Consider the following 26,956-nt stretch of genomic DNA (forward strand, 5'->3'; position numbering starts at 1 on the left):
TCATTTTGGTGATTCTTTATATGGATTCAATGCTCTTACACTTGCACTTAAAACTGGAATTGTACAATATAAAGATGAATGATAAAATTTATGCTGATGATTTAAAATATTTATAATACTTTACTTATATTTATATTAAATAAAAAATTTAAAACAGCATGACAAGTCAAAAGAGAGACTGACAGAAAGGAAATAGTTTTATATTTTATTAATAGTACTTTGAATGATAATCTCCCCGTACTTTTCCAAGAAGGGGCCCCTCAATTTTATTGTGTTGTCAGCTCTGCTCTATTGTGAGAACAGCAAGGTCAGAGAGGTCAGTGGCTTGTCTGAGGTCTAGGAGTTGATAATCATCCAAGTGTTCACAGTCTGATTTTACTGGCCTGCTGGGTATGGCTGGACTCGGAAGCTCTGAACAGTTGGGTGGTGACACTTCTGTTTCAGCACCCCTTTTTACAGACTGTCTCACCCATATCTATTGACTGGTTCTCCCTAGTGGTAAGGAGAACAGAAATAGTCAGGAACTTGGATTCTTCTCATTTTTCCTACTTCTGTTCCTATCTGTAGACAAACTTATCTCTAGACCAACTTGAAATATGATGAAGAAACACTGGATGAAGAAACTTAGAAAATATGCACATGTAAGTTAGTTATTGTTAGTTGTGGGTTCAAGTTGCTGTTATGTCCCTTCTAGCTGGGAGACTTTGGGTATCTGCTGAAAAACCTCTAACCTGGAACCGTTTGTCTTCTGATTCTCCATCTTTGCATCTTCTCATACTGAGGCCAAGTGTACCTCCTCCCTGCATCCTTACCTGATTCTACCTGAGAATACTGAGATGGAGAATTTAAGTATAGACTTCAGGTCCCACAGCTTAATCGGGGATTCACATCTATCTATGATGTATATTGTTTCATCTTCCTGACTATCTTATTCTTTTTCCTGCCTCAGAACCTTTGCACATGCTGTTTCCCAGAAAAGTCCCTCACCCCACACCCAGCTGGGCCTTGAAGGCAGCCTCCTGCTGATCCTTCAGTCCTCAATCTCATTGCCCCTGCTACAAGCAACCTTTCCTATCCTCCTATCTGGAGGTTGCCGTTTTACTCTCTCTTCTCTTCTCTGGCACCCTGTTCTCTTTTCTTCATGATGCCACCACAACTTTTAATCCTATACCAGCATCTTCATTTGTTAGTTAATGTCTATGTCCTCTATAAACTCTACAAAGACAGGGACAGTGGTGTTTTTATAACTTGATCACCATTACCTGGCCCTTTATCATATCACAGAATTGTGCATGCACAATTAGTTAACTTTTTTTATTTTTATTTTTGGTGGGGGTCAGGATTGAACAAATTAAGAAGTTGTAAGTACAGCGAGAAAAAGGAGGACAACCTGCGGAATGCAGAAAAGCTTATTCTCCCTGATGGAGTTTGGTGATGGAGGCAAGACAGCAAGGTACCTGGGCACACCTGTGAAGCTGTTGTGTGCTCTGTGGCTTGGCTGTTCTGCAATCACAGGTTCCTAAGGGTGCTGCTGTGGCGACCAGGGAGTGTCTCTGGCGTGGGTGGCCCTCCCTGGAGTGTGCAGCTGCTGTGCAGGCCAAGGCCCAGAGCTCGTCCGAGGCCCAATAGATGGAGCAGCCCACAGCATTTTTCTTGCCTGGTTGCTGGCAGCTCTCTGACTTCAAAGCTGGGACATGCTGACCCAGAACACTGTGACCTTTGGCACAATTTCCTCTATCCTCTCCCCTGCTCACCCAGCAAGGAGGAGGGAGCCCAGCTCCCTTGCACTGGTTTTTGCTGCCTGTAGGGCAAGTTTTCCTTTGATTCAGAGACTGAAGAAAGGGAGGCATAAGAGAGGATCCGAGGCAGTTGCCTTCTGAGTATCTGGGAAGCCAGACTGGGTTCCACTGTGCTTGGAATTTGGCACTTTGGTAAACTGGGTGGCAGCCCGGGAGATTTTCTCTTTCTCAGCTTGAAATGGGACCTGTTGTTGGAAGTACCTGTCCAGACTCTGGAAAAAGTAGGGCAGGGCCACTTCTTATCTACCAGCCCTTGCCATCCACCCTCCCAAGTGCCACCTGATTAGATGAGTCAAATTGCATCCTGATTTAGCTGAGAGTTACTAAGGGTTCCCTGAGTAACTGTTCTGTCATCTTTGAGATGTAGATAGTAACAGAAACTTTCTAGAACCAACATGAGGATTGGAGCTGTGGGCAAAAAGTGCTTAAGCACAGTTGTCTGGCATGAGGCAGAAGGGAGTTGATAAGTAGTAGCTTCCATCACCATCATCAGGGATGCCATATTTTCTCTTAGGCTGCCCTATCACACATTAGCTCTTTTATCCTTATGGATTGACACAACCTCTTCTTAGCAGAGGAAATTGAGGTTGGGAAGTGATCAAATTACTCTCCCATAGTCACACTGCTAATATATGTTAAAATAAAGGCCACAAATCCAAGTCTGTCCCACTCCATTTTGGGTCTCCCTTGCCTTCCCTTCTCTTCTTCCCTTCTTCCCTCCTTCCCTCCCTCCCTCCCTTCCTTTTTTCCTTCCTTCCTTCCTTTCTTCCTTTCCTCCTTCCTCCTTCCTTCTCTCTCTCTCTCTTTTTTTTCTTCTTTCTCTTTCTTTCTTTCTTTCTTTCTTTCTTTCTTTCTTTCTTTCTTTCTTTCTTTCTTTCTTTCTTTCTCTCTCTCTCTCTCTCTCTCCCTTCCTTCCTTCCTTCCTTCCTTCCTTCCTTCCTTCCTTCCTTCCTTCCTTCCTTTCTTTCTTTCTTTCTTTCTTTCTTTCTTTCTTTCTTTCTTTCTTTCTTTCTTTCTTTCTTTCTTTCTTTCTTCTTTCCTCTCTCTCTTTTACTATGTATTTATCTATTTATTGCCTTGGCTTACCTCCTTGAGCCATGCAATAGAATCTAGTTTATGTTGTTGGCATCTGCTGAAGACATATGATTGTCACTATAACCATCACTATCAATAACAGAGAGCAGAGAGAGCTGCCAACACTCGCAGAAGACTTAATAGTTTATGAGGTACTTTCACCTACACTGCCATTTTGGCATCCACAATCTTGCCTTTGTAGATGGAAAAATGAAGAAAGTATTAAGACAGTGACTTCATAGAGTTACGTCCTTCTACATAGTTAAGGCTTTATTTGCCTATGCCAAGGAGTGATTAGCTAATTCCTGGGTTATGTACTTATGTGATCTCTTTTAATCTCAACTCTACCATTCATGAGCTCTGTGACCTCAATCATTCTGTGTGCCTTTCTTCATCTGTAAAATGAAGATAATTATAGCAATATGAGACAATATATAACAACTGCTTATCACAGTGTCCAGAACATACAAAAGCTTGATAAATAATAGATACATACTACTATCGGGTTGGAAAAAAACACATTCTGTTGCTAGAATTTTTTATTTCTTTTGCAGTGATAGTAGCTGGGTAAAATTAGACTTAAAAATATTAAATTCCACAAAAGCAAAAACTGACAAATGGAATCTGATTAAAGAGTTCCTACAATGCAAAAGAAACTATTAACAGAATAAACAGACAACCTACAGAATAGAAGAATATTTTTGCAAACTATGCATCTGACAAAGGTCTAATATCCAGCATCTATAATACACTTAAATTTACAAGAAAAAACCCCAAACAACCCCATAAACAGGTGACAAAGGACATAAACAGACACTTTCCTAAAGAGGGCATACATGCAGCCAACAATCATACAAAAAAAAGCTCAACATCAGTGATCATTAGAGAAATGCATCAAAACCACAGTGAGACACTGTCTAACATCAGGCAAAATTGCTACTATTAAAAAGTAAAAAAGTGCCTGGGCACGGTGGCTCACTCCTGTAATCCCAGCACTTTGGGAGGCTGAGATGGATCACCTGAGGTCAGGAGTTTGAGACCAGCCTGACCAACAGGAAGAAACCTCATCTCTACTAAAAATACACAATTAGCTTGGCATGGTGGCGCATGCCTGTAATCCCATCTACTCGGGAGCCTGAGGCAGGAGAGCCGCTTGAACCCGGGAGGCAGAGGTTGTGGTGAGCCGAGATGGTGCCATTGAACTCCAGCCTGGGCAACAAGAGTGAAACTCCATTTTTTTTTTTTTTAAAGTAAAAAAGTAACAGATCTGGCAAGGTTGTGGAGGAAAAAAAACCACATTCACTGGTGGAAGTGTAAATTAGTTCAGCCACTGTGGAAGACACTGTGGTGATTCCTCAAAGACGTAAGGACAGAAATACCATTCAATTAAGCAATCTCTTTACAGGGTATACACCCAAAGGAATATAAATTGTTCTATTATAAAGAGACATGCACTTGTATGTTCACTATAACACAATTCACAATAACAAAGACATGGAATCAACCTAAATAAAGACTGGAGAAAGAAAATGTGGTACATATACACCATGGAATACTATACAGCCATAAGAAAGAATGAGCTCATGTCCTTTGCAGGGACATGGATGGAACTGGAGTCCATTATTCTTAGCAAACTAATGCAAGAACAGAAAACCAAATACTGCATGTTCTCACTTAGAAATGGGAGCTAAGTGATGAGAACACATTGACACATAAAGAGGGACAACACACACTGCGGCCTTTCAGAGGGTGAAGAGTGAGAGAAAGGAGAGGATCAGGAAAAACAACTAACAGGTACTAGGCTTAATTACTGGGTGATGAAATAATCTGTACAAAAAACACCCACGATACAAATTTACCTATGTTACCTGCACTTGTATACATAAACTTAAAATAAGTTAAAAAATTAAGTTAAAGAATACTAAGGAAACCTCTGAGCACTGGGGGGATTAGGCAGAAACCCACTGCTTTAGGGTAACTAGAAATAGCAATGCTCAAGGGTGTGGTTTTGGTTCAGGACCAAGGACAGCACCAAGCTTGCTCCCCTGACCCTCACTTGGGACTTGGCCTGTGGGACCTGAGTAAGAAATCTACCTCAAAGCTTCCTGTTCTGTCTTTGCCACATGTCTCCTGACTTCTCTGCACCTGCCTGTGGCATTCTTCCCACCTGAAATGCTTTTTCCTCTCTTGTCATGAAATATTTTCAACATAGCAAGAAGCGCAGGGAATATACTAATTACCTTTGCACCTACCACTCATGTTTAACAGATGTTGACATTTGCCACAGTTACTTCTGATCTTTTCTCTTTTAAAATGAAACTTGGCAGAGGCCATTGTAGCTTTTTTACACACCTCCTCGTCAATATTTCTCCTTCCTCTCCAGAGATGACTGTGGGCCTTCACTATCTCCCTCTTTTCTCTACCCCAGTTTTCTTCCATTCATCTAAGTCCTCCACCTTTGAGAGAGCCAGGTCAAGGCCCCTGTCCTCCAGCTCATGGTGACCTTTCTTGCATGGCATTATTGCACTCGATTTTGGAGGGCTTATTGTGATTTATTATTTATCATCCTAGTCATTCATTCAACCTGTGCTGAACAGACCCTACTTTGATGCAGCACTCTTCTGCTTGCTGGGGTTGCAAAAATGAGTCCCACGTGGTCTCTGCTTCCAAGAGCTCACAGAACATGGCATGTGGGTGAACATTATCTTGCAGTGAGAAGGAAAGCATGTTGGGAGAAGGACTTGTCTTTAGAAGTCTGCCACAGCTTTTACACAGGAATTTGATCTCACATAAACACTTGTGGCCTTGTGATCATAAGACTGGAAATGGTGTGAGAATCAGAAGCAAGGTAGAGGTGTCTGCCCCATGTCAGGCCTTATGCAAGGCTCTTGAAATATAATATTTCATTAAATGTTCCACAAACCAGCAAGATGAGTGTTATACCTTTCTTTAACAGATGTAAAGTCAAGGGTTGGAGAGACTCCAAATCTGGTCAGAAGTGCAGTTCACATTTGAACTGAAGCTCTTTAATGTCAATGCCTGTATTGATCTGTCTCCCTCTTTAGGCCATAATCAACTCAAGACAGACTGAACCTAATTCATCTTTGTTTCCCAGACCCAGCACTGTCTCTGAGCAGATATTTGATGTGTGAACATATATGCTGCAGTAGATCTCTGGAATTAAAAGGAAACAAGGACACATGGGCCTTGCCCCCAAGGAGCTCACCATTTAGGTGGGAAGACAGACTTTGGTAACAGATGCAAGAAAGCAGTACCTAAATGTCTGTCACACAGCAAGGGATTTCTACTCTAAATGGGAGGGGGGATGATATTCTCTTTGCTGATCTAGCCTTTTAATTGAATCACACCAAATCACTTGGGTTTACAGAATTTTCTCAGGACCCCTGTTTTACTGCAGCTAAGGTTGCCTCTTTTCCCCCAAACTCTGACATTCCTGGCTCTATCCCTGTCTTCTCAATCTTCCCCATTGCTCTGTCACTCTTCAGACTTTGGGCTCAAACTTGCCACACAGATTCTCTGCTCTCTTCTTTCCCTTTGGTGTCTCTTGCTGTCTGGATGAGAATCTACTGCTCCAACCTCAGGGTCCCCATCAGCTGGACCAAACTCCACTTCACCACCTCCAAAGTCAGGAAAATGTGGTATGCATACGTGCGTGCACATGCACAGACACACACATACACACACACACACACCATTTATATAGTAATAATAATAATAATATATAATATATATAATCCCTCTTCCAAGAACCCATGTGTCCTTCAGAACAGAGTCTGGGGCAGCGGCTCTTCTGGGTGGCATAGACCTCCTTGGCAGATTGGTGAAGCCTATGATCTCTTCTCAGAATAATGACTTTAAATAAATTAAATAAAGATACATGGGATTTCAAAGGAAACTAATTATAGCAAAAAACTGTTATGAAACAGTACATACACACACACAAATATATTAATTGTTCATCACTGAACAACAAACAGCATATTAGAGCAACAGGCATTTATTATCTCCCAGTCTCTGCAGGTCAGGGTCTTGGGCATGGCTTAAACAAGTCCTCTTGCTCGAGGTATCTCATGAGGCTGCAATTCAGGTGTCTGCCAGAGCTGTAGTCATCTTGAGATGGTCTAAGGATGAGCCTGCTTCCAAGCTCACTTACAGGCTTGTGGGCAGAATTTGGTTTCTCACAGGACGTCTAACTGAGGGCCTCATTTCCTCATTGATTCTTGGCCAGAAGCTGCCCTCAGTTTTCTTCCTGCGTGGACCTCTCTGCGAGCAGCTCACAACGTGGCCTCTGGCTCTGTCAGAGTGAGTAGGTAAGAGGGAAAGTGAGTATGAGCAAGACCGAAGTCATAATCTTTTCTAACCTCCTCATGGATGTGACACGTGACACCTCCTCATCTTTGCCCTGTTCTATCCTTGAGAAGTAAGTCACTAGGTTCAGCTCACAGTCAAGGGAGAGCTGAATACGAATTGTGAAAGCCAGAAGGCGGAGTCATTGAAGGTCATCTTAGAGGCCTGACTACCACAAGTGCTCTATATGCTATTTAAAGGCATCAAATAAGATCTAGCAGAAGTCCAGTAACTAATGTAATTTTGAAATAGACATGAGGGCAATATTTCATGATCTCTGCCACAGCTGACATATGATATGAAATTATCTGTCATTTCTGTGGATGATAAAAATCACAGCTATTGCTAACAAACTGTGTGTTGTCTACATACACAAGTGATAGAAATAGTAAATTTCAATTAGACATGAGTGCAAATCAAGCTGTATTTTTTCATTATTCTTCACAGGCCTCCAGGCGTCTGCCTTCTGATCCTTGAAGAGTTCATGGACCTAAGTTAAGAACCTCCCCTCAAGAGACTGAATGTAGGCAGAGATGGCTTATTGGTTCATCACAGATTATGCGAACTACCTACTGTTAAGATCCCCAGATTCCGTGGGGCTAAAAGGTGTCCCAAGAGGGTTTACAACACGGTCAGAAGTTAGTGGGGTCACTTCTGTCCAAGTTCTTGTTTTCAGGCTTGTGTGTCTAAAAAATACATTTTTCCTTCTATATTCTAAGGTGAGTAGGGTTTAAGATTAGACTCACGTTAACTAGATTTGTAAGAGGCAGATATATAATACATAGTTTATTCACTCAATCACTAATCTAGTCAATCATTCATATAGTCTTCCATTCCTTCAGAGCACATTGTTAGGTGCACACTGATTGACCACTACTGTGTGCCAGGTACAAGATACGTGCTAGGATCAGTGGTCTCTGAATAGTAGTTGACATAATCCCTGATCTCTAGGACCTCATGGTGGTTTACAGTAGTCCTTGACTTCCCTTTTCACCCACGACACATGCATGACCACGATATTTACTCTAGGGAAAACCATTTTACTTCCACCCATTCCTGCATTAGCTCACTTCCAAATAGAAATTCTTGTAGTCTCAGAAGAATTGGGGAGGAAGCTTCTATCCTGGTCCGTTCTTCCCCATGAAAGAATGGCTTTCAGAGTCACGGGTGTGTTCTCTCAGCTTCTACCTCTTCTGTAAGGTCAGTTCCCTGGGACAGCCCTTGCCCTGAGTCAGGGTGATAGGAGGGGTGGAGAAGAGAAGCAGGGAGGAAAGGAAGAGAGAAGATTACAGTTTTCTAGCTGTAACTGCGTAAGTCATCTCTATCAGAAGAGGCAGGAGTGGGAAACCTATTTTTGACTCATTTTTAAGCCATGTGTTCTAATCCATATTTACCAGCATAGGGAAACAGTTCATCCCCACCTTACTCTCAGGTCTACGGCTCATTTGAGGGGGAAAAAAGTATAATTATCACCAAACATTTTACACCTTTTTATGGCCATGTCCAGGATGACACCCAATTCTCCATGTCCTAACTACAACTCCACACTTTTTTTCCCCAATGCATGAATGGCATTTTTAAGTCTATAATTCACTTTAATGGGTCTTCATTCAACAAATATGTATTAAACAATGGGCTAGATGCTAAGGATTGAGGCAGGAATAACGTCAAGGAGAAGGTGCTGCTCTCATGGAGCTTACATTCTGGAGGACAGAGACAGGTTACAAACAAGTAAACCAAGATATGGATGAGATCCTGAAAAGTTCTTTAGAAAAAATAGTCCACAGGCTGGAGAGAGAATAACCAGATGACGTTTATGTTGACAAGGTGGCCAGTGGCCAGGGAAGTCTTCGCTGAGAGGAAGGCATTTGACCTGAGACCTGTAGGACAAGAAGCTGGGCAGGAGAAGGTTGGGCAGAGAACATTCCAAGCAGAGAAAACTGCATGAGGCCTGAGTTTCAGCTGAAGCTTGGCATGTCTGGAGAAAGAAAAGATTTGCATATTTTTACTTAATTGTGTTCAAAGGAAAATACATGTGATAATCTTGGTTTGATGTACAAGTGGTATGAATGCAGAGATTACTTCTAAAATATTTTTTCTTTATGTGTATATACATTAATAATTTTACCTATCACACTTTGGGAAAACTAACCACTTTTAGGCCCATACTAGAGAACTTACGGATAATTCTAGAGACTTGAATATCTACCAACCTCAGTAACTGTCTTTCTAGAACAGCACTGGATAACTCCTGCCTTAGTCTTCCTTTTATCCTAGACTCTACAAATATTCTCTTCATGTTGATCCATTGACATACCTTAGACTTTTAAACAATCCATTCAAGTAGCAACCATCATGCAATGTCATCCAAAAAGATGTCTGATTTCTAAAAAGTTTTGGCCCTTCTTCCTGTCCTTGGTGAGATTCCTTCACCTCTAAGGACCTCTGCAATATTATAAATATTCAGCATTTATTATATATAATTTTTTCCTCTACCTGTTTTCAAGTTCCACTCTGGGAGCAAGCCGTACCCAGCACTTCCTCTTCTCCCTCCCTGTGTCCTCTGCCGCTGAGTGAGGCCACACTTAGTCCAGCTGGCAGATCTTTCTACCCTCCCTTCCCTCTAAATATCCTTGGCCTCAAATGCTAATTGAAGAGCTCAGAAAGAGGACATTAAGAAGGGGGCTTTCTGGTGGGCAACAATGAATCACCGGCAGAATCACTGTTCAGACAGGCGGAGACGGGTCTTTCTCGCCATCTGATGAGTCACCACTGTGGTGTGGGGGAGTGGACGGTCAGCCAGACAGATAATGTGTCAGTCTCTCTCCTCGGCCTGACCCTGGACATCAAAATAGGCTGCAGTTCCCTCCTTCTGGGCCCATTGCTGGCATTTGACCTAACGCTATAGAAATTTAAACCAACAAGGACGGTAGTAAAGTTCAGCTTTCTAGGCCATTGAGCTTAAGTTTAAACATTGTAACAGAGATACTTAAGAGAGGCTTGTCACGCTGGTCAGCGACTACCTAAGTAATGTCTTGCTGAGTCAGGCCATCCTCTCCACTAATATAAATGCTCTGGGCTTCATCTAAATGTTCTCATCATTGAGGTCTCGTTTCATTTGACAGTGAACAATGCAGAGCAGATGAAAACCACTTTCTACAAGGCAAACAATAACAGCTTCTGTGAATTAAACATCTACTGTGCCAGGCACTTGGCAAACATCATCTCATTTAATTCTCACACCTTCTCAAGTAGGTATGGCTCACTCTATGATAGAGACCATGAAACTGAGGCTCAGAAAGTTTCAGCCATTTCCCCCAAGTGCTCACGGGTAGGAAAGGGTAAAACTGACTATAGAATAAGGTGATTATAGAACTTATCATCCAAAACAGGGCACTTTTGAAAGTAAAAGGGAGAACTAGTAATAATTTCACAGCCACAGATGCAAAGGGGAAATGTCCCAGCAAGCCAGAATATAAAAATGCCTGAGTTTTGAACCAGTGTTTTTGGCTCTACAGCCCAGCACATTCACCCAGTTGGTTGTCAGGAAGGTAATAGGAGAAATTTGTAATCAGCTCCCCTCATTCTCTTTTGACATTTTTGCTTGCTGTTTCCTTTCTCTCTCTTTTCATTATGAGATAGTAGGATGAAGCCCAAACCTCTGTGCTTTTAAGCAGCCCTGTGGATGATTCTCCTGTGCTGCCAGGCATGGGCACTCCTGAGGATATGCTCTTTGAGGACAGGCAGTTGTTCTTGTTCATCATTGTATCTTAATAAGTAACATACAGACATGCAGTAAGTGCTTAATAAATGTTCATTCAATGAATAAGTTATTGAATGAATGCAATGATCTGCAGAAGCAAGCGAGGATGAGTATCACTGTGTATCTGAGTAATAAAAATGAGTTTGGGACATCCATATAAAGAGAAATGAGAAAGAGGAAACAGTGGACGCATCTGCCAGGCTGAGCTTCAATTTCATCGTTAAGGCAGAGCCACCAAAGTCTCTGAGTAGGAAAGTGACACAGTCTGATTTGCATTTTGGAAAGAACATGTCTGTGATTGTGTTCCAGGTTAAGCCTGTGAGAAACTAGACACTGGAGGTATTTAAAACATGTTTTCAAAAGGGCTACTGAGTGCCCAGCATAATATAACCTTTTACATATTTGAACAATCTCCAAGCCAGGGCTAGTACCACCCCTGCTTGGAGTCAGAATCTGGACACACTCTCTGGACCATAATTGGTCACCTCATTGGGACACCTAAGAGCCACTCTGTCGGGGGAATATTTTCTGTCTGTTTGTTTTCTGGCTTCTTCCTTGATATTAGCAGTTCTACCATGGGGTAGCTGGCTGGGTGGAAGGGACCCACCACATTCAGGAAAGTGAGGGGCAATTTCTGTGATTATAGCAGACCCATTCACTGGACTTTTTCCTGACATCTCTCCCTGACCTTTATGCCTCCGAGGGCCTGGACACAGTGCAGCAGCTCTCCAGCTGGGACAGGGCACATGAAGGGTTATCATACATGAGTGTTCCACCAAGTGGGGCTGTGGCTATTATTGCCCCTGCAGAGCAACCCAGGGGACCTTGCTGTGCACAACCCTATGTCCTGGGGTTTCCCGCAAAGCTTTGCCCTGTCTGGTGAGAAGGCTGCCAGACAGTGTGAGATGAAAGACACCGTTCACACTTAACAGTGACTGGAATGTGCGCCATGTAAATCAGATGATGTGGAGACCAATTCATAACCACTTCACAGTTCAATGATGAATGGTGGTTCCCTTGTACTGACTCTTTAACTAGCTCCCTTCCAGGGACAGGTGGCTTCCGAGATCGTCTTAAAGCAGTGTGGGATGTCCAGGCCCTGCCCAGGTCCTATCCTTTCTTCCAGCACCATCCACATCCCTGAAATCTTCTCACAGCACCTGGTCCTTACCTTGTTCCTCTTGTTGAATTCTGTTTCCTCCTTGATCTCCACCTTGCTACATTCATTCCACAGGCATCTCTGTTCTATTAGGCAGTCCTTTCCCTAAGCATTTCCCAGGGATATTATAACCTAACCTTCAAGCTTTGTCAGCACTTGCCAGCAGAATTCTGCTTGTATCTTGGGCCAGAATGAGTCACAGCGCACCCCTAACTGCAGAGAAGGTTGGGAACTCTGATACTTGACTTCCCAGCTTCCATACAAGAGGTAGCAATGGAGAGGAGTGTTGGGAGAAGCTTTTAGTGGGGAATCAACAGTGTTGACTCCAGGGCTACCATTGTCATTCTGTTTTACAGATTATAAAACCAAGTCACACGGAAGATAAATAACATGCTCAACATCACCCAGCCAGAAGTGCCGGAGACATGACTGACCTCGCAGGGGACAACTCCTGAGTCTGTGCTAGGAACAGCCAGTCTTCCTGTGAAGGTCCTCACAGAAAGAGGAAGAAGTAGATGAATTCATGATAAACTAAGAGGTAGAGCCATGGCCAGTGGTCTTTGGGAGAAAGTGGGATCAAGGACAACTCCAGGATTCTGCCTGAGATGGGACACACTAGAGCATTACTTGGGAATGTAAATAATAATATCAAATTGCTGAATGATTTCCATGTGCTACTCTCTTTATACACCAGTTCTAATTCTGATAAGCTTGTATCGTTATCTTCTTTTTGAAAAGCGTGAAAACAGAGGCTCATAGAGATCATATTATTTTCCCCAAGTCGCAATGATGGTAAACACAGATGACAGCTGGACATCAACTGGGTCTGGGTGGCCTCCAACTCCAGTGACTCAACGCTGCTCCACACGGCCTTCTTACAAGGAAAAATGAGAACAGAGGCCGCAGGCCGGCTTCTGTGAATCGCGTGTTGTTGGAATTCCTGTCCTTCCTTGACCCAGATTTGTAAACAGAGGCTGTGGAAGCCAAGGTACACATGGGCAGATGCAAACGAGCCGTCTGATGAGGAGAAAGTCGAATGTGCTCAGGGTGGGTGCGCATCTGCCTGAAGCACGTGTCCCTGAGGCTTCCTGCTGTCTCCCCAGCCGGCTGACTTGGGCCCGGTGGTCTGCAGATGGCCGCGAAGTGTCTCCGGGCTGTCCAGCTGCAGCCTGGGCGGGCTGGCGGGGATTTTTTTGTTGTTGTTGGGGAGTGATGCTGAGGGCTCTGGGTGGCCGCTGACAGAGCTTCCTTCTACTACTTTTAGGCTTGCTGCTGAGTGCTTTTAAAGGGAAGCGGGGGAAATAAGCAATGGTATTTGCTGTGACCCGCAACTGAAATGCCTCACTTTAGAAACAACTGTCATTTCCTCACTCATCCAAGAAATACAGGTTGAGCCCCTTCAGAACAACAGGCCCTGTCCTCAGTGCTGTGGACGCAGCAGGTATGCACACAGAGTACCTGTCCTCAGGGAACTTTCAGTTCATTGGATGGAGACAGACAACCCATAAAGATTTGTATAAATGTCTAATATGTCTACAGAAAGAGAATCGGCAAAGTAAAGGGGTGAAGATTGAAAAGGTCAGGGGATACTGCTCTGATGAAGCGACATTTGAGCAGAGACCCAAACAAAGCAAAGCAGTGGGCCCAGCAAATATCCGAGGCCAGGATGGTTTCTGGCAAAGGGAACAGAGAATTCAAAAGCCCTGAGCAAGGCGGGCCTTCACAGCCGTAGGCGTTCTACAGATGTGTAAAGAGCACCGTGCTTGGGGAGGATCGGGAAGCCACGGCCTGGGAACAAGTGAGAGAACTGAGGTGTTGAGGGCAGAAAAGGGAAGCCTTGTGAGTAGCAGGCAGCTTCCCTCACATAAAGCTTTCAAATGTGGAAGGATAAGACTTTTTATTACGTAATGCCAGAAGTTGGAACCAAAGACCAGACCAGCTGGAAGCTGCTAGAGGCTGTTTGCAAAGGTGTGTTGAATAATGCCCAAAGCATCAACTCTAAAGATAAGGGACCCGATATTAGTGTGCTAAGGCTGCCATAATAAAATATCATAAACTGGAGGCCTTACACAACAGAAATGTATTTTCTCACAGTTCTGGAAGCTGGAAGTCTGAGATGAAGGTGTTGGCAGGGTTGGTTTCTTCTGAGGCCTCTTTCCTTGGCTTGTGGGTTACCATTTTCTCTGTAGGCCTTCACATGGTCCTTTGTTGGACCATCTGTGTCCTAATCTCCTCTTCTTCTTCTTTTTTTTTTTTTTTTGAGACAGAGCCTGGCTTTGTCACCCAGGCTGGAGTGCAGTGGTGCGATCTCTGCTCACTGCAACCTCCGACTGCTGGGTTCAAGCGATTCTGCCTCAGCCTCCCAAGTAGCTGGGACTACAGGTGCATGCCATCATGCCTGGCTATTTTTTTTTTTTTATTTTTATTTTTAGTAGAAATGGGGTTTCACCATGCTGGCCAGGCTTGTCTCAAACTCCTGACCTCATGACCCACCTGCTTCAACCTCCCAAAGTGCTGGGATTACAGGCATCAGCCACTGCGCCTGACCCTAATCTCCTCTTCTTGTAAGGACACCAGTCATATGGGGTTAGAGCCCACTCACATGACCTCATTTTTACATAGTTACTTCTTTAAAGACCTTATCTCCAAACATAGTCACATTCTGAAGTACTGGGGGTTGTGGCTTCAACGTCTTAATTTTAAAGAGGGGACACAATTTAGCTCATAACAACCTTTTCCTCACAATTTAAATTTATTGAAGAAGCTGAGTTATTTGTTCTGCTCTGAGTTATTCATTCTGTCTGGATTTCTCAGATTGTGCCTCTGTGGTTCACTGTTTTTTTGGTAAATGGTACTTAGATCCTTGATTGAATTTAAGTTTGATTTTCAGGCAAGAATACGACATCAGGTGGTGGTGTATACTTCCATCCAGAGGCAAATGATATCTTGTTTCTCTGTAATGTACAAAACAATTTTCAACCAGAAATGAAGATTCTGAAGTACCTAGTGAGGATTCTGACATACCTAGAATATTTGGATGACTGCTGCTTGAATGGATGGCCTTGAGTCACCTGAAGACCCTGATGTGCCTTCTGAATCAAACCATGACTCAATTACATCCATCATTTAATAACAACAATTTTAGAAGGTATTTCTTTTGTAGATGTCATTACATTCGTGTATGAAACTGGAGTCTGGAACAGAACCCCCCGACTAACCTGTCATGCAGAAGGGCAAACATAAACAGGCTTCAGGGTAGGAAGGAAATATTCCGAGAGCTGGCTTTGGATCCTGATCCTGACCTTCCACATACTAGAATGTGATCCTAGCCAAGCGACCTAAAACTTTGAGTCCACATTCCTTATTGGTGAAATGTGTATTGCATTTCCGTCTTCAAAATTTGCTTCAGGTGTCACCTCCCCCAGGTAACCTCCTCCTACCCTTCTTCCCTGACAGCTCATCCCTAGGATATCCCTCTCACTGAATGCTCACCTCCAGCATGCAGGAGGTGAGCTATTTTTGCTATTTACCCGTGTGTCTCCTCCTCAAACTAGGAGTTCCTTCAGGTTCAGGGCTGTGTCCTCAAAACGGTTTTCAAGACAGTTGCTTGTTCATCGTAGCTGCTCAACCAATAATTCAGTGACTAAAAGGTTTGTTCCTGAGTAGTGTTCTAAATCTAAAAATCCCAGGAAGTGTTTTTTTTTTTTTTTTTTTTTTTTTTTTTTAGATGGAGTCTCACTCTGTTACCAGGCTGGAGTGGAGTGGCACGATCTTGGCTCACTGCAACCTCCACCTCCTGGGTTCAAGCGATTCTCCTGCCTCAGCCTCCTGAGTAGCTGGGATTACATGCATGTGCCACCACACCTGGCTCATTTTTTGTGTTTTTAGTAGAGATGGGGTTTCACCATGTTGGCCAGGATGTCTGGATCTCCTGACCTTGTGATCCGCCTGTCTTGTCCTTCCAAAGTGCTGGGATTACAGGCGTGAGCCACTGCGCCCGGCCAGCTTTTCGGCAATTACTGATATACCCCAGGGCTCAACCCTAGAGCTCTCCAGGTGGTTCTAATATATAGCCAGAGCTGAGAACCACTGTTGTAGGGCAGTGGTTCTTAAAGTGTGGTCCTTAGACCAGTGCATTGGCATCTACCTGGAAATTTGTTAGAAGTGCAATTCTTGAGTCTCACTCCAGACCTACCCAATCAGAATTCTGGGTCTAGGGCTCAGCTACATACATCGATTTCATAAGTCCTCCAGGTGATTCCGATGCAGGCTAATGTTTGAGAAAACTTGTGCTAGGGCAGGAACCAGCAATTATTTTTCTGTAAAGTGCCAGATAGTAACTATTTATGCTTTGTAAATCATACTGTCTTTGTGACAACTACTTAAGTCTACTGTTACAGCAGGAAAGCCACCATAGATGACATGTAAATACATGGACTTTTTTTGTTCCAATAAAATTTTTTTTTACAAAAACAGAACCTAGGCCCAGACCTTGGTTTGCTAATCACTGTTCTGGGAGATGGAATTGGTCAGTTGTTGTTATGTAACAAGTCACCACATAAGTGGCTTCCTATCCACTAATTTGCACCATGTATTCTTACTGAAACATCTGTGGTTAGCTGATGTAGCCTAGGTTTGCCTGAGGGGAAGAAGTGGGGAAATACACCCCACCTTTAGGGACAACTATAAGTCACATGGCAAAGAATGTAAAAAAGGGAAAAATGAAAGATGAAGAACTGAAATCAATAATCCATTCTATACCAGGGAGTAAGTGAAATAACACACTAAAAGTGCCCAGAAGTATCTGAGCATATGATCCATGCCTTGTGAATGCTGGCTATTGTTATTATTATAATTATTAATTATCATTCTTTATTTCGTGTAATCCAAGACTAGAAATTGGATTCAACTGTCCATTCTTTTGGGAAGGCTGTTTCAGACATCCTCAGTGATTAGTGTCACTTATCATTAGCACTTGTGACAACAGGTGTACAGAGTTGTCCGTGCTAGCAGCCTGCTGGTTGACAGAACAGTTTGTTCTCAGTGCTGTGGGCTGTTTATTCAGAGGAGGCCCCAGGACAGGCTTGTCATGTCATGATCAGTTGCTGCTGAAAAACAGGCAAATCATTTCTGATAGCTGATGTTCAGTAGGGATGCGCAACTTAGATCCTGGTTTGAAAGAAGAAATGACTTGTTTGGAGCTCAAGTAACTGGATATTCTTAATTAAGGAGAGTATGTTTTTGGTATGTCTTAGGGAAAAGAGGCACATGAAGAGGATGCAAATTGGCCTTAGAGATTTATTAGTAATGATTAACTTGGCAATGTAGGTCCTGGGCTCAGTACAACTTCCATCAGCTTGGCTCCTTCACTGTGGTTCCCATGTGCTCTGTGTAGACCGCTTGCATCTGAATCACCTGGGGGATTAGCAACACATACTCATTTCTGGGGTCTAACTCTAGAGTTTCTGATTTGGGAGTGCGAGGTGAGATGCTGGTTATAAAATCTTTCTGTGCTGGGTGCAGTGGCTCACGCTTGTAATCCCAACACTCTGGGAGGCCGAAGAGGACAGATCATGAGGTCAGGAGTTCAAGACCAGGCTGGCCAACAAAGTGAAACCCTGTCTCTACTAAAAATACAAAAATTAGTTGGATGTGGTGGTGGGCACCTACAATCCCAGCTACTCGGGAGGCTGAGGCAGGAGAATCTCTTGAACTCAGGAGGCAGAGTTTGCAGTGAACCGAGATTGCACCACTGCACTCCAGTCTGGGTGACAGAGCTAGACTCCATCTCAAAATAAAATAAAATAAAATAAAATAAAATAAAATAAAATAAAAATAAATAAAAGCTTTTGGTACTTGTGATGAACCATCCTCAAAGATGTCACTGATCTCCCCATTTGTACACTTACGTATATTTACACAATTTGACAGAAACTGAAGTTCAAGCTCACAGCTGATCAGAACTAGAGAGCTCTGACTTCCAAACTCTCAAAGTGTGAGAACCATGTCTTATTCATCCTTGTATCCCTGGCAGGGTGTCCTGAAGGAGTACCATATTGAATCCAGTGTTTATGGGGCCTTCATTTCATGGGATTGGAGTTGGAACCCAGAATGGCAAAGTGACTCACCCACAGGTATGCCCCTGATGCAACTTAGGATTCTCTGAGTCCTCTACTGTCTCCTGCCCCTTGGAGTCTGGCCCTTCCAAGCTTCTCCTTGGGAAGGAAACTCCTGTGTATAAAACCTTCTGACATGTTAGATGTTGTGGTAGGTGATTTCAACCTGCAATTTCATTTTATTCTTCAAAAAATAAAATCTGTCAAATTGACATTATGAACTCCACTTTATGAAAGAGAAAATGTGCTGAAAGTCACATGGCCGATGAGTGGTGGAGGTTGAATCAGAATTGAGGTTTGCTTGATGTGTGCAGTGATTGAAATGGAGCACGAGGGGATGGTCCTGGGGGCCTGATAATGTCCTGATTCTTGATCTGGATGTGGGCAGCTCAGGAGAGAACTTCAGTGTGTAAAAATTCATCACCATATACTTGGGCTTCCTGCACTCGTCTGTGGGTATTGCTCTTCAGTGACGAGGTAGATAAACAAATCCAGGTGTGTCTGGTTTGCAAACTCATGCTCTCCATTATTTCCTCCTACTTTTTAAAAATAAGAGCTTGGTTCCTTCCCAACCAAGTTTTGGGACAGCTCCATGTGAAGTTACACAGTGTGTAAAAGAACAGTCTGAGCTAGAACCCAGGTCTTTTTCTTCCTCAACCAATGTCAACTGATACTCTTTTTTCCCCACTAGTCCCACCTCTGGGGAAGCTCCAGCAGATGCCTCAATGTGCCTGTTTCTGGGATAGTACAGAAGCCCATTTTGCACAAGACTAAGAAGTTTTCATTATAGGCCAGAAGCAGTGGTTTACATCTGTAATCCCAGCATTTTGGGAGGCTGAGACAGGTGAATCACTTGAGGTCTGGAGGTCAAGACCAGCCTGGCCAGCATGGTGAAACCCCGTCTCTAGTAAAAATCCAAAAAATTACCTGGGGATGGTGGCATGCATGTGTAATCCCAGCTACTGGGGAGGCTGAGGCAGGAGAATCACTTGAACCCAGGAGGCAGAGGTTGTAGTGAGCCAAGATCATGTCACTGCACTCCAGTCTGCATGACAGTGCGAGATCGTGTCTCAAAAAAAAAAAAAAAAAAAAAAAAAGATGCTTTTATTACAATTAACACCTATATCTCTATGTCCTTTAATCCCAGGGTTTTCTTAAAACAAACACTTCATTTAAGTGTGTATATTATATACTTATATTTAAAGTGTGTAGTTTGGTAAGTTCTGACATATATCTACACGCATGAAATTAAGGTAATGAACATGCCAATCACCCCCAGAATTTTATTGTGACCCTTTATAATCCCTTCTTTCAGGGTTTCCCTGTTAACCTTCCTGTTCCCCCCATCCCCAAGGCACCAACGATCTGCTTTCTAACACTGTGATATTAGTGATATTAATTGTCACTTTCTAGGATTTTATATACAAAGAATTAACCATCATATACTCTTTAGCATGTAGCTTTTTTCATTCTGCATAATTATTTTGCAATGCATCCATGTTGTAGCATATACCAATCATTCATTCCTTTTTGTTGCTATGTGGTATTCCATTGTATGTATGTACCATGATTTGTAGATCCATTTGTTTGTTGATGGACATATGGATTGTTCCCAGTTCTTGGTTATTTCAAACAAAGTTGCTATGAGCCTTCTTGTACACATTTTTGTTGGACATATGCTTTCATTTGTGAAAACACCCAAAAGTAGAGTGGCTGGATCATGTGGTAGGTGGATGTGTAACTATTTAAGAAGCTGCCAAGCTGTTTTCCAAAGTGGTTGTACCATTTTACATTTCCACTCACAGTGTAGGAGAGTTGTAGTTCCTCCACACCCTTGCCAATGCTGAATATGGTCAGTCAGTCTTTCCCACATTAGCTATTCTAATAGGTATGTAGTGCAGACTTCTGCAGTTCTTTGTGCAGCTCTTTTCTGTCTGGTTCTGGGTTCTGTGAGCTCCAACTACATTGTTCTACTTGGACTCACCTTCATCTCCCCAACTCAGCCTGCCTGCTGGGCTCTGCCTAGATCCCCCTCCCTGTGTTGAGACCTGGAAAACTTCTCAAAGTGGTCATCTGGCGCAATCATAGGACCCACCTGAGCTAGAACCCCAGCCTTTGCCTCTCCAGTCAATATTCTTTATATTTCCATACCATGCCTCAGGTATGTGTTATTGTTCTTTGTTGCCTGATGTCAAGTGTTTTCCAAACTATTGTTCATATTTGGTCCCTTTTTTTCTTTTTTTGTTAAGTGAGAAGGCAGATCTCATCCCTGCTACTCCAACTTGGCCAGAAGTAGAAGTTTCCTCTACTTCCAGGGTTTTCAAATCTCTCAGGCTCTCAGTGGATATGACTCCATGGGTATCCATGACTCACAAACTTTTAGAGCCCTTTGTATGTATTGAGAGTTCAAAGCTTATACTATAATTATACTCTTAGGATGAAATGCAAGCATCCACCTGTGGGTATGGTAATTCTTGCCCAATCTGGTTTATGAAAACGAACAAATAAACAAACAAAAACAACAACAACAACAACAACAAAGCAAGAAGCAGCTCATGAATTTAACAGAGATAGCTAACACTGATGATTAAGTAAGGCTGTATTGGGTACCACTTTTTTTTCCCAGACGTTGTATTAGGCTATGAGGATCTAAACGTGAATAATGACTATATTCAGTGAGCTCATATTCCACTGGCTACAAAAATTCATGGACAAGTAATTACAATCTAGTTTTAGAAGTATAAGGATTTGAGTAGGTATTAGGGTGGTTCTGTGTCTGTGGACTAAGAGCTGAGCAATCTGCTCACGGCGGTCAGTCAGAGACCCTAACTGATGGTGCTTATGATATCTACCTCCCAAAGGCGGCTCCAGAGACCACCCTGATAACTATTCCAGTGACCTAGAAGGAATAGAACATGAGGGAGGTCACCCAAGGGAGGTTTATAAGGGCCAGGCCAGGAGGTGGTGCTTATCTTACCTGCTCCGTTCCCACTGGCTAGAGCCCAGCCACGTGACCACACCTAACTACAAGGAAGACTGGGAAATGTAGTCAATCTCTTGCCTGGGAAGAAGAGGAAACAGATTTCAGTAACCTGTTCACAGAGTCTGTCAGATTATGGATTTCTCTAATATCAGTTTGAAAAATTTACTTTTTTCTAAGCTATTTGTTGCAGTGACTCTTACTTGCATTTGATGGGGGGGAAACCGTCACTGTCATGTGCATTTGACATTGCCATGTGGCATTTCTGAACTCAGAGGTATGAGGAAAGGAGCAAGTGGAGTATAACCCTGTGTCCAGATGAGCAGTGGAAGTAGGAATGTGAGGCACACCTGTTTCCCACCTTTCATGTGGAATTAGCAGCTTGCCACAGAGGAAGAGTGAGGCCCTTTAGTGACATGGCATCGAAGCCGCATCAGGGCAAAGTAACAAAATCAGAGTCCAGAGAGACAGCAGTCCCCAAATCAGCCCTGCGCTTCAGTATATGACAAAGGCAAAGCAGCTATGTGGTTATTCCAAACTCTGACTTTAGGTCACTTTTGGGTCTTGTCCATCTAACATGTCAAACTAACATATTATAGATGAACTTTGGAGTAAGGTAGACCCGGGTTTGAATTCCAGCTCGCCAATTGCTAAACTTAGGAGGTTACTTGACCCCTCTCTGTATCTTGGTATTATTATTTTTTTGAGATGGAGTCTCACTCTGTCACCCAGGCTGGAATGCAGTGGCATGATCTCGGCTCACTGCAACGTCTGTCTCCTGGGGTTCAAGCGATTCTCCCTGTCTCAGCCTCCGGAGTAGCTGGGTTTACAAGCACTTTACAAGCCCAGCTAATTTTTGTATTTTTTTAGTAAAGACGGGGTTTCGCCATGTTGGTCAGGCTGGTCTTGAACTCCTGACCTCAGGTGATCTGTCCCCCTTGGCCTCCCAAAGTGTGGGGATTACAGGCGTGAGCCACCACGCCCGGCCTGTATCTTGGTATTCTTATTTGTAAAATGGAACTAACAAAATGCCTACTCATCACACTGTTGCACGAATGAAATATGTTTATACTTAGAAGATACCTGGTATAGTGCCGGGCACGTGCTAAGCATTCACCTCACGACAGCAATTACTGTCAGTAAATTGGGAATTATAATTCCTGTCTTGTAGAGGTGTTGTGAGGATCAGTGGGAGAATGTCACAGAGCCTGATCACAGAGCAGGCATTCAATAAGTAGTTGTAATTATTATGGCAGTATTACCGGCCACATACACCAGCAAGGCCTAAGATGCCCCAGGGGACACTCAGAAAGTAGTACCCAGAGATGGTGTTCACATATGGTATGTTGGTGGCTGATTCATGGTGAGGAGAAGAGAAAACAGTTATTAATATCAAAAGGAAGAAATGAATTAAAGTGTCTTTCAATGGTGACTACTACACAGCTGAGGTCCCAGGAGGTCTAGAATGGTCCTAGCCATTTCCTCAATCAAAGTTACTCAGCTTACTATATTTTCAGATTGCCTCCTCAAAGACCAGTGCAGTGGATTTTCTTCTTCATCTTCCCATCAGCTTCCTCCAACTTGTGTTATTCTTCTGGGCCTAGTATCCTGTTACCAGCACTATTGTCACTGAAAGCAGCTCCCTGCATTGTTTGGCTCTTTATCCTCATAAAAACCCTATGCTTGTCGCTCCATATCCAGCTCGAATGCTACTGCCTTTTTGATGTCCTTCTTGGCACTCCTGCTGATAACAGTCCATTGCCATATCCCGTGGTGATTTAGACATAGCCTTGTTGTGATACTTACCACCTTATATTAAAGTCATTTGTTTATGTGCCTGTCTCCCCAATAAGCTAGTGGCCCTGCCACTTTAACTGCAGAGTTCCTAGCCCTAGCTTGATGCATTCATGCATTAGGTGCTCACTCACTGTGTATTAAAGACATTTGTGGAATGTTCCCATTGTACCTGGAGCAAGAAGAGAGTGAACCAGAGTGGTCAACACACCATGCGCAGGTAATATCAGGTCCTCCTACCCTTACCTTCAAAATATACTCTACTCCACTCTCTTCTTCCCATATGTATCACTGTCATTCTATTTCAATCAATTCATTCTCCATCATCTCACACCTCCACTCATTCTTTTCTCTACAGCAGCCAGACTTAAGTACATTAAGTACATTAAGTACACAGCCAGACATAAGTACACATTATATACTTCTTGAGTTAAACCCTCCAATTGTCAACATATTATATTTAGAATGACATCCCAACATCTTCCTCTTTCTCATAACGCTGAACACTCTCTGACTTTCTGTCCTCTCCAGCCACGGAGGTCTCCTTTCCCTTTATCCAACATACCAAACTCTTTCCTCCCCTTGCTCTTGGCAAGGCTGGCTCCTCCTTGCCATTCAAGTCTCAGCTCGGATGTTGCCTTTTCAGGGACTGTCCTTGACTACCTAATCTAAAGTCATACCACACTTTCTCTATCACCTCACCCTTTTATATTTTTTTTCAGCATTTGATACTATATGAGTCCATCTTGTTCATTTTCCCGTTGAGTTGTTTATCACCTGTCTCCTCCACTTGAATCAAAGTTCATTCTGCAAGAGACTTTATTTTAATCATAGTTGTATTGCCATGAGTGTCTAGAACAATGTCTGGTGCACAGTATGTATTGAGTTATTGTCAGTACTTTTCTAAGGATTTTATCATTCTACATTTCTTTACATTGGGTTCTCGGGTAAAACTATGTCTTAGGGGGTCAAAGGCTGAGTAGATGCTAGGCTTCCAAGCCAAAATGCAGAGTATCAAATTCTGTTGATGCAAGAGTTATTTTTTGAATTATCAACAGCGTTAAGTTTCATAAAAATAGTGCATGAATAAACAAGCAATAACTACACCAGACAAATGTTCTAATCTTGTACGAGTTGTGTTCTAGCAGAAAATGGCTCCTTCAATGTACTGAGAATAAATTTTTCCCTGAACACTGGTCTTCAGGGAGAATTTGCAGACGGCAAACTAGTAAAGAGACAAAACCAGTGTGGCAGCTTGACTCTGTGGTTATGTTTCAACAGAGTAAGAAGTGAGGCTCATTGGTGCACTGAAACTGACTCATTGGCTCATAAGAACCAATTATGCTCACATCTTCCCAGCTCCTCGTGTTGCTAACATGAAATGAACATGGTGAAAGTGTTTATGCCCTGGAAATTGGCACTGTTATAAATCAGGGCTTTGAAGAAATTGTGTGTGTGTGTGTGTGTGTGTGTGTGTGTGTGTGTTTGAAGTGCTGTTTCACTAGTACACAATTTCAAATCTTCATTGTGTTTTGGCCCTGGGGAATGGGAAAGAATGAGGGGGCAGTGGATGGCTGGGCAGGACTCAGGATTTCTAGGTGCTGTGGTGACTGGCAATATTAGCTAAAGTGCTGTATACACACACATAAGCACCTATGCACCTATTACCTAAGAGTAATTGCAGCATTTTACTCTGAAACAAATGCTTGACTGTCATTCTGATTAAGCCACTAACAGGTTGTTTCTGCAGAGGCAGGCTGGGTGACAGTTCTGTAGGGCTTATAAAGAAATGAAGCTTAGAGTTTTTCAAGGAGTTGGTAATCCCTCTGGCTCCAGGATGATTTTTTTCCCCCGCTTCAGATCCAGAAAATAGAGGTTTGACAATTTTTATCCCTGTGATTGTGACAGATTGTAGTAGAAAAAGCACTGGAATGGGAGTCAGGCATCCTACAAAACACCTGGATGACATTGGACAGGTCAGTTAATTTTTCTTAGCCTCTTCTTTAGTATCTATAAAATAGAAAACATGATCTGACCTGAGAATTCATTGAATAAAGATGAAGATTTTGCAAACAGGCATGGAGCCCATTGGGATGCCCATAAACATTAAGAGATGAAATAGTGAGGGGTGAGACTGAGACTCCTAGAGAGTATAAGAGAGATACTGAGGGAAAGTCTTTGAGGAAGCTGGAACATGGACAGATATCAAACTGGTCTCTATAAATCTTGGTGAAGTCTCTGATAGATGACAGGCTTATCAAACAAGTTAATTCCTGCTATTTGTTGCTATAAAATAAACTACCCCAACCTTTGTGGTATAAAACAACACCCATATATTATGCTCACAGATTCTTCAGGATTCCATGGATTTGGACAAAGCACAGCAAGAATAGCCTGTCTGTGCCGCATGCTATCTGGGGCCTCAGCTAGGAAGACTTGAATGGCTGGGGATTGTTCAAACAACTGAGGGGTGGAATTTCTCTACTAGATTAACTGGAAGCCAGAAATCAACTGGAATGGGCTACCGGGTACCTACAGATGGCCCTTAGATGTGACTTGGGCATTTGATGGGGCCGGGGGGAAACCATCAAATGCTTGCTTCAAGCATGGTGGCTTCAAGATGGTCATACTTCCCACATGTCTGTTTAGAGCTCCAAGATGAAGTGTTCCAGTAAACAGGACAGAAGAACATGACCTTTTATCACCTAGCTTTAAAAGTCGCACAGTGTCTTTTATATTCTACGCTACTCGTCAAAGCTATCCTAAACCTGCCCAGAGTCAAGGAGAGGGAATATAGACTCCACTTCTCCATGGGAAGAGAGTTTAAGAATTTGCAGCCATTGTTTTAAAATCAATGAGCTAAAAAAGTCTTCTTGAAATAATAGGATTATAAAAGTAAGTTGTGTGCAAAAAATAGTAATAAAAATAATGACAATGATAGCTCACACTGTAGTGCTTATGTATGCCAGGCACTGTTTTATATACTTTAATTTACCCAATCCTCATAGTAATCCTAAAAGATAGAAGCATGGAGAGGTGAAGTCACTTGGTCAAACTCACACTGCGAGTGACTGACAGAGTAGGAATAGCAGCAACTAACGTGTATCAGGCACTTACCATGTGCAGGTACTCTGCCACACACTTTTTATGGATTGTCTTACTTAATTCTCAAAAGAATCCCATAACATAGATATATTATTTCTACTACCTTATGGGTGAGAAAACTGAGGCCCAGTGAGTTTAAATCATACAGTTAGGAAGAATTTAGTTCTCAACTCTGCCTTCCCCCAAAACCTTGTGCTCAGCATGTATGCAATGTAAGAACCCACAAAGGAGAGCAAGTGAAGGGCCTGGGAGCAATGCTGCTGGGGCTGCTGGTGGAGCGGGGTTTATACAGAGGAGTTCAGTGCTTTGATGGAAATGAAGGAGGAGAGTATTCTGAGATGAGATGATAATAACTGTATGTCTCTGAGTGTGTGTTGTGTGTGTGAAAAAGAAAGCTCAACTCAATCCAGCACATGTTGATGATACTCATCTGGTGTGTCCATCCTTGTTGCTGTCTCCACGACGAAGGCAGAGGAGCGTCGTCCAGGAGAGAACTGACCTGCACCTACTCATCCCTTCCCAGGGCTCAACATGTTTGTATTTCTGTATATTATCCTGTGGAATCTTCTAGAGTCTCAAGGTTTGGTTATTAGCATCTTAATTTTACAGACAAGGAAATGGAAGCCTGGAGATGTGAGATGAGCAATATGAAGTTAATATGAAGTCACTCAATATGAAGATCAGACCTCAGGCAAGAGAGACCTTGGTCTTTGTGACACTCCAGCCCCCTCATGAGATCCAAAGAGATGAGATAACTTGCTCCAAGCTTTCACAGACAGAGGTGGAGTATGCACCAGA

The 26,956-nt window shown here is 42.9% G+C and overlaps 1 long non-coding RNA gene across 1 annotated transcript in view; it reads left to right on the forward strand.

Annotated features, from left to right (window-relative positions):
- The first annotated feature begins 274 nt into the window (after positions 1-274).
- The window catches only part of LOC140712247 (uncharacterized), a 120,942-nt gene continuing 94,260 nt past the window's right edge, over positions 275-26,956 (forward strand). Inside the window, exons 1-4 of the long non-coding RNA XR_012093769.1 lie at positions 275-641; positions 12,520-14,131; positions 15,054-15,311; positions 18,198-18,297. This is a non-coding gene — a long non-coding RNA (uncharacterized lncRNA). The remainder of the gene's footprint in view (positions 642-12,519; positions 14,132-15,053; positions 15,312-18,197; positions 18,298-26,956) is intronic.

This window comes from Chlorocebus sabaeus, chromosome 8, assembly GCF_047675955.1.
Source record: "Chlorocebus sabaeus isolate Y175 chromosome 8, mChlSab1.0.hap1, whole genome shotgun sequence".
Classification (NCBI taxonomy): Eukaryota; Metazoa; Chordata; class Mammalia; order Primates; family Cercopithecidae; genus Chlorocebus; species Chlorocebus sabaeus.